Genomic DNA, 7,868 nt, shown 5'->3' on the forward strand with positions numbered 1-7,868 from the left:
TAGTCCTTTGCAGGACTCATGCTAAATCAACAGAAGATTTTAATTGGTATTCAATTATTCATTCAGCAAATTAAGGACTTAAACCGGATATATGATGAGTAGAGAAATTTAATGGAAGGCTACAAACTCAAAAGGGAAATATTGTAGATCAAAGTCGGGAACAGAGATCACATACATTAATTACATGAGATTAGGCTAATATTCAATACTTACTTTTCAAGAATAATAGGACAAACATAGGGCCAAAAATAAGAGCTTCTTGAGTTAGTCAATACTTAAGCTAACAGAGATAAGTTAAATAGACAAGCATTGACTACATAATTTCAAATCACCTAGCAAATTAACCTAAAAAAAAACAAACTGATTCAATTTAAAATGAACTAAAAAACTGAACAAACTATAATATTAAATGAGCATAATATCGTAAATGAATCAAAGCATCATATACACGAGGAAACAAACAACATAATATTACCTCTTCCGGAGCAGCGATCGGAGACAACGAGCTTGAGAGGGCAACGATTCTTCCACCACAAAAGCCAAATACAAATAGCAAACCAAAAAAAATCTGAGCGGCGACCTTCCCGGAACTTAGAACAAGAGAGCTCAAAATCCCAATCTTTTTTTTTTCTTTTTTTTTTCCTCCCCTCAATCACTGAAGGTATAGAACTATTTATAGGGAAAACAAAATGGGAGATTTAGGGGGAAATTCGGTGGATTGGATAAATTTCAAATTTTGAAATTCGAAATCTTGAATGACGGAAACAACTGGAATAGTACCAATTCTCAACGGATTGAGGATTGTATCCGTTGATCTTGATGCCAGGATGAGTGAAGCGCCGAGATTACTCCATCTGGGACTGCTCTTTGAAAAAATCATACTGTTGAAGTAGAAAAGGAAGACGAAACGTATGGGCGAGCACTATTGGCGCTGCTTGGAGATGAGGTTGATGTGACGGGTTTGCATTTTACGCTAATTTCTCGCCGGATTTGGTGGGATTTCTGGGTTTCGGCGTGGAAGAAGAAACAAAGTGGGGTCGATCGTGTGGGTCGTCTGTTGTATCGTTGGGGATTGTTGTGGAGAATTGGGTTTCTGGATTTGTATGTCGTTGCTGATGTATGGGTTTGTTTTGGGCTGGAAATTTGAGAAATGAGAATGAAATGGGCCTCTGAGAATTGTAAGAGGGAGGCCCACAAAATTGGTTTAAAGCTTGGCTGAAATAAAGGGGTTTAGGAAAAGCTAAAACGGCTAAATTTGAAATTGAGGAAAGAGCCAAACGATATTGATCATAGCCATTCAAAATTAAGGATCTAACCAACATTGAATTGATTTAGCTAATTTGACTAGAAAATATATAAAACAAATTAATATTAATCAATTAACGAGCTTTTTAATCTTAACGAAATAAAATAATTAACTTATTTACAACTAATTAATTAAAACATAAACTATTATATAACTAAACTAATTAGCCAAATATTTAATTAAAACAAAATCTTTTCGAGATGATCTTCGAATAATCATAAAATATAATAATTATATACATAATTACGTAAAACATATATCATCTAAAAATTATAAAAAATGACAAAACTAGTTAAAATAACTTGCAAACTATGTTATATATATGTATGTTTTCTTTTTGAAATCTTATAAAACTAATTATTTCAAATCGTTTAAAATTGGAGAAGCTCGAAATGATTAATTTATATTATGGAGGTCCAAAATTGGGTGTCAACATGTATAATATACAATTATCTAACCTATATACATATACAATTCACCTCTCTCCCACTCTCTCCCAATCTCGCTCGCCTCTCTCCTTCCTCTCCCAATCTCGCTTGCCATATATACAAAGACATATGTATAATATACAATTATCTAACCGATATACACATACAATTCACCTCTCTCCCACTATTTTCCCTCTCTTGCTCGCCTCTCTTTCCCAGTCTCGCTCGCCTCTCTCCTCCCTATAACATGTAGCTACGAATTGTAATTATCAAACTATAGCTATGGAGAGTAATTAGGCTATTTTTTGAGTGGCTATATGTGAAAGTTCCTCATTATAACATATGGTCTTAAATATTTATGTGATGTCATTTTTCCAATATTTTTAGACTGCAATAATATACACAAATAGCAGCCCATCAAGCCCCTTTATAAAAGAAAAAAAGGCACATTCTTTGTAAACTATCCAAAATGCACATCTAGGTTCATATTTTGAGAAAATTACAGTAATACTTTTTGGGCATTTAATTTTACAAAATATGTATATATTGTATAGGTAGAATATACATTATAGTAATATACATATATTCAGGTGATCCATAAAGTTGACAAAGTAAGAAACTCATAGATTGGGCTCATGGTCCAACCATTGTTGAAAATGTAATTAGTCTAAAGAAAAAGGAATATATCACATAACTTCAGAAACTTAAAAGACACATTACAAATATTTATTATTTTCTTAAATTTACCCATAGCATATTTTAAAAAAAATGAGATTTTCTACTCTTTTACCATATATATAATTTATTTTTACTTTTTTGTAAAAGACTAGAAAACAATTTCAATTAAAAGAGAAATTGGCATTTATAAATCAAAATTAGTGAAAGATTGGCATAGAATAGACTAATTTTGCCTTATTGGAACATTCAACCTAATATGTCTTCAAATTTCAGCTTAAGCAAATCAACCAAACTCCAAAGGCATTGTAACCATGGCTGTGAAATCAGGAACTTAAAAATGTGAATGTAACATATTGAATAGATTGTGTGAGGTTTAGAAGGACATGAAAAATTTTCAATATGCGTAATTGTGATTTATCTCGATTGGATTTTATCATAAACACCTTAAGGAGCTTGAATATAAAATTTGAAGTTGTTTTTTAGGCGGATTTGAGTTGATTTTCATATTAGAAAGGTTGAAAATGACTTTGTCCGTGTATATTCGTATATATATCACCTTGTATCTCCTAATATATCATGTATATCGGTTAATTAAATATCCATGAAACTGTGCCAGATATACAATGATATACATACATGATATACATTGTCGAGGTGATAATGTCTTGTTCAGTTTTAGATATGAAATTTAACTCTAAACTAGTCGAAATCACCTCCAACATCCCTCCAATTTTGTGTATAGTTTTGTCTAGGTGTTTCCAGTGAATCTCAACCACACCAACTAAAAAGACTATTAAAAGTTCATGGTCAAAATTTAGTTTTACGATTTCAAGATTGAGATTTTGATAGCAACATTTTTTCATATATTATATTGATAAATTGAGAGAATTTCGTGCTAGCAGTGAAAAAATATCAACGATTTCATAGGTAATGAGTTTAATGTATAACAAGAGCTTAATGTCCCGTGCTGACCTTTCTAATCTTTTGTAATATATGGTGGATCCTTATTTCAGTGTGACGTCTATATACCGAGCCAAAGAGATGGAGTTACGTGGTTTTGGGACTATGTCATAAATGGATTTTTCACTCAAATTTATTTTAAAAAAATTAAAATGGGCATAGCCAAAGAGATGGAGTTACGTGGTTTTGGGACTATGTACATTTAATTATGTTCACATGTCATGTCAATGTAATTTATGGATTTGTCAATAGAAAGAAACCAATTATTAATTGCAGTTTTAGAATGTCAATTATGAAGAGAGGCTCATGAAAAAAAAAAAAAAACCATTTTTGTAGAATATAGTAGATATATAGGTTATGGACTTATAGTTGTGCATTATGTAACACCTTTAATGGATTTTTTTCTTTTTATAAGACATGTTATTACTACTAATTAAAAACACGAGAATTAGCTGCTGAACTTCATCGTTGATCCATCACTATTTTATTCGTAGCTAACAAAAAAATCTATCGCTATTTTTTTGCCAAATAAGAATAGTGATGAATTTTTCTGTTTGGCTATAAAATTTGTCCGTCGTTAAATCTTGATTTTTTTAAAGTAGTTATCTGCTCTTTAAGAGAGTGCTAGAGTAGGTGATAGACCCATGTAGCCTGTAGGAGTAGATAAAAAGAAGTCATTATTATTTTAGTTTAATATAAACATTATAAGGATATTTGCTTATAAAAAGAGAGATGAACTACTCAATATAGTCTCATACCACTTCTTAAGTCTAATCATAAGCATTTTCTCTAAAGTACTCTCCTTTCATTCTCAACACTTTAAAGAAGAACAAGTTCTTGCTCATAACATGTACTAAAACTTCAAAACCTAACTGTTTTTTTTTTTTGTTATTTATAATAACATACTAGTAATTGTTTCTCTTCTTCTCGTTTTAAATTTACACTTGTTTTTGTTTGTTAGTAGGACGAAAATATTTCGTGAAGATGATTTGTACGTTAATATAACAATTCTTGAAAGCGCAACTGCCCAAGGCGCGGGTACGTTAATACATAAATATACTCTTTATTAATTCCTTCAAAGAAAATCAGATACTCATTTGTTTTGTGTACAGTATGCCTTGATGGAAGTCCACCAGCATATCATCTTCACAGAGGACATGGTACCGGACTTCGCAGCTGGATTATCCACTTGAATGTTAGTTACTTACTGCTTAATTAAATTTGTTTACTTCCTTTTAATGAATTTTCAAACATCAAATTAACTCCGGAGAAATAATTCATATTTATAGGGAGATGGTTGGTGCAACAGTATCTCAGATTGCCTGAATCGTTCAACTACGTTCTTAGGTTCCACCAAAATGATGTATCAACAAGGCTTTTTCGCCAGGATTCTTCATAATACTTCTAAACATAATCCAGGTAATACACATTATTTTATTTATATGAACATATCTTGCTATGTTCTTTTTTTGTGTGTGTGCATATCTATATCTATTTAAATTTTTAACTCCTTAATTCTAACATCAAGCAAACATTGGTAGAGTTTCACAATTGGAACAGGGTGAGGGTGAAGTATTGTGATGGTTCATCCTTCACTGGTGATGTTGAACAAGTTCATCCTGTAAGAAATATACTAATACTATATATATATATATGTGTGTGTTATTTTTTTAATTTTGTAATATTTTTCTGATTAAATTTGCCAAATAATGTACATTAGGAGAACAAGTTATATTTTAGAGGGGCTAGAATATTTACGGCTATTATGGAAGATTTACGGAGCAAAGGAATGAAAAATGCTGAAAATGTAAGAATATTATCTTATTCAATGAATTCACTCTCTACGTTATTTTAATTCTTTTTTCAAAAAGTTAATCTTGATTATCAAAACATTTTCAGGCAATTCTAACAGGAATATCCGCAGGAGGGTTGGCAACAATTTTGAACTGCGACAAGTTCAAATGCTAGAGTTAAGTGTGTTGCAGATGCTGGTTTCTTCATCAATGGGTCAGTTCTTTGTTATGTGATCTTAAGAAAACGATACTCTACATTTTCTATTAGCGATTTATAAACGTTTCAACATTTATGCAGGAAAACAATTTATGGTACTTCAGATATTCAAGAGATGTATCGGAAAATTGTTAACCTACATGTGAGTCACATCTTCTTCTTTTCTTTTTAGTAATTTTAGTAATATGGTTAAGAAGTAGATGCAAGACAATTTTTTCTTCTTTCATTCTCAGGGATCAGCTAAGAATTTACCGTCAGCTTGCACATCTGTAATGGAACCAAGTTTGGTAATTATATATTTTAAGCTTTCGAAATAAAAACAATTTCTTTAATTATATGTAATAGTAACCTTAATTTTATATGGTGCAGTGTTTTTTCCCTCAGAATGTAGTTCATATGCATGTCATAAATAGTTTTGTTGAGTTCATAACAAATTTTAATTTCTCTGTGTAGACAATTGCGGAAGCTGTTGAGGATTGGTACTTTGAGAGAACAAGATTTCAATATATAGATCCTTACCCTTGTGCTAAATATTGCAAGTCATTAAATGCTGAATAGAGTTGCAGATATTGTACCTGTTGCATATTTGGTGGTACGTAGTTGTTAAGGAGTAGCTAAGTTGTAGTTAAAGAAACTTTTAATTATGTGTTACATCTGATTTTAGTACCTAAGTTTCTAATTGTTCAGAGTAATTACCTGAGTTAAGTTCAATGTATTTCAATTTAGTCCATTATTCGAGTAAGTTAGAGATTATGGAACACAATGAACTGACTTCTTTAATTATTCGTGTAAGTTAGAGTCCATTATTACATTTTTTATTTAAATGAAAACTTATGACTAGAATTTCTTTCTTTCTTTCTTAAAAAACTATGTTTATGATATGAATTTGTCTCATCTCTTATGTGTTGACACCCAATTTTGGACCTCTGCAATATAGATTAATCATCAAGTTTCTTCAATTTCAAACTATTTGAAATAATTAGTTTATGAAACTCAAAAAAAATTTCAAGTTATTTTTAAAATAGTTTTGCTACTTTTTATAATTTGTAAATAATAAATATGCTTTACATAATTATGTGTATATTTTATTTACTTTTATATATATTCGGAAATCGTCTCAAAAAGGTTTTGTTAAACTAAATATCTTGCTAATTAGTTTAATTATTTAATAGTTTATATTTTTGAATTAATAGTTTATGATTGAGTCAATTATTTTATTTCGTTAGAATTAAGAAGCTTGTTAATTAATTTATCTTATTTATTTACTAGCCGGACTTATCCTAATTAACTAAGTTTGGCTACATTTGTGTTTTGCCATTGGCTATAATATGAATTTCTATGGCCAAAACTCAAATTCAATGCTTGCCTACTTGTTTAAGAGAAAATAACAATTATTTGGGCCCCATTTCCAATTCCAGCGCCCCACATGCCAAATCCAGCCCATTCCCATGCATTACAACGTACAACAATACATACAGCATACCAATTCACACCCGAACCTACCCAATTCCCCTTTAACCCGGCCCACCTTCCCTTTTCCTTCATAAAGAAACCCAGAAACTTCTACAAACATTCCACGCTAACCCAGCAATATCAGCAGCTAACGACAACTTCAGCTTCACAGCAATACAACGTCAAATACACGGCTCATTCACGGAAAAGCAGTGAGAAATGCAGTACACTGCTCCTCTTTGTCGTCTCCTTCACGTTCCCTCAGAACAGTGCAGTCGCAGCAGCTGCTGTAGTAGCACAGGGTCGTCCTTGAGGACGTGGGATCGAGACACATCGCTTGTCAAGGACAATCGATCGATCCCAAACGCCCATTTCTCCTTTCCTCTTCCGAAATGGCTTGAAACTTTAGGGAAAAATATGTTTAACCAAAAGGGTGAAAGGATTTTGATTTTGAATTTCGAATGGAAAATTTCCATCCGTTTCCCCCCTAATATCTACCCTAATTTCCCTTTATATAAAGATCTTCTGTTCATTTTTAAGGGGGCAGGGGAATTGAGGAAAGAAAGATAGAGAAAAATTGGAAGAGAACAGTGAGAAAAAATTGGGAAAAGTTGGGAGAAAATTTGGAAAAGGTTGGAGGAAATAGTGGAAAATGCAATTTGCATCTTAGATTAGTATAGTGAATAGGCATAAAATAATTTCTTTCTCGTTCACTGCTTGTCGGGATTCATAGGAGTACCCGAAGTTCACTTTGTGTGGTGGGATAGTGTTATGAACCAAGTCCAACCCAATAGGAATACCAAGATCACACAAATAGTTGTTGGGTTGGCAAGACCTATTGGGCTGAGAACAAGCAATTGGGCCAGACTATGTTTGGGATTTGGGTTGATAAATACGACTTGGGAGAGCAAATTGGACTTATGCAAATTGTGAAAGAAGTTGTCTGTTACTCTCATCTTTTATCTTCTTCTGTGTCTTATCTCTATCTTCTTCTTCTTAATTGTTCTTCCTTACCCATTGTTATTTTCCTGTAA

At 31.9% G+C, this 7,868-nt stretch overlaps 1 pseudogene; it reads left to right on the plus strand.

Annotated features, from left to right (window-relative positions):
• Positions 1-755: 755 nt before the first annotated feature.
• Positions 756-7,147, plus strand: LOC102588544 (pectin acetylesterase 8-like; annotated as a pseudogene).
• Positions 7,148-7,868: the final 721 nt, after the last annotated feature.

Source organism: Solanum tuberosum, unplaced genomic scaffold, assembly GCF_000226075.1.
Source record: "Solanum tuberosum cultivar DM 1-3 516 R44 unplaced genomic scaffold, SolTub_3.0 scf00465, whole genome shotgun sequence".
Classification (NCBI taxonomy): Eukaryota; Viridiplantae; Streptophyta; class Magnoliopsida; order Solanales; family Solanaceae; genus Solanum; species Solanum tuberosum.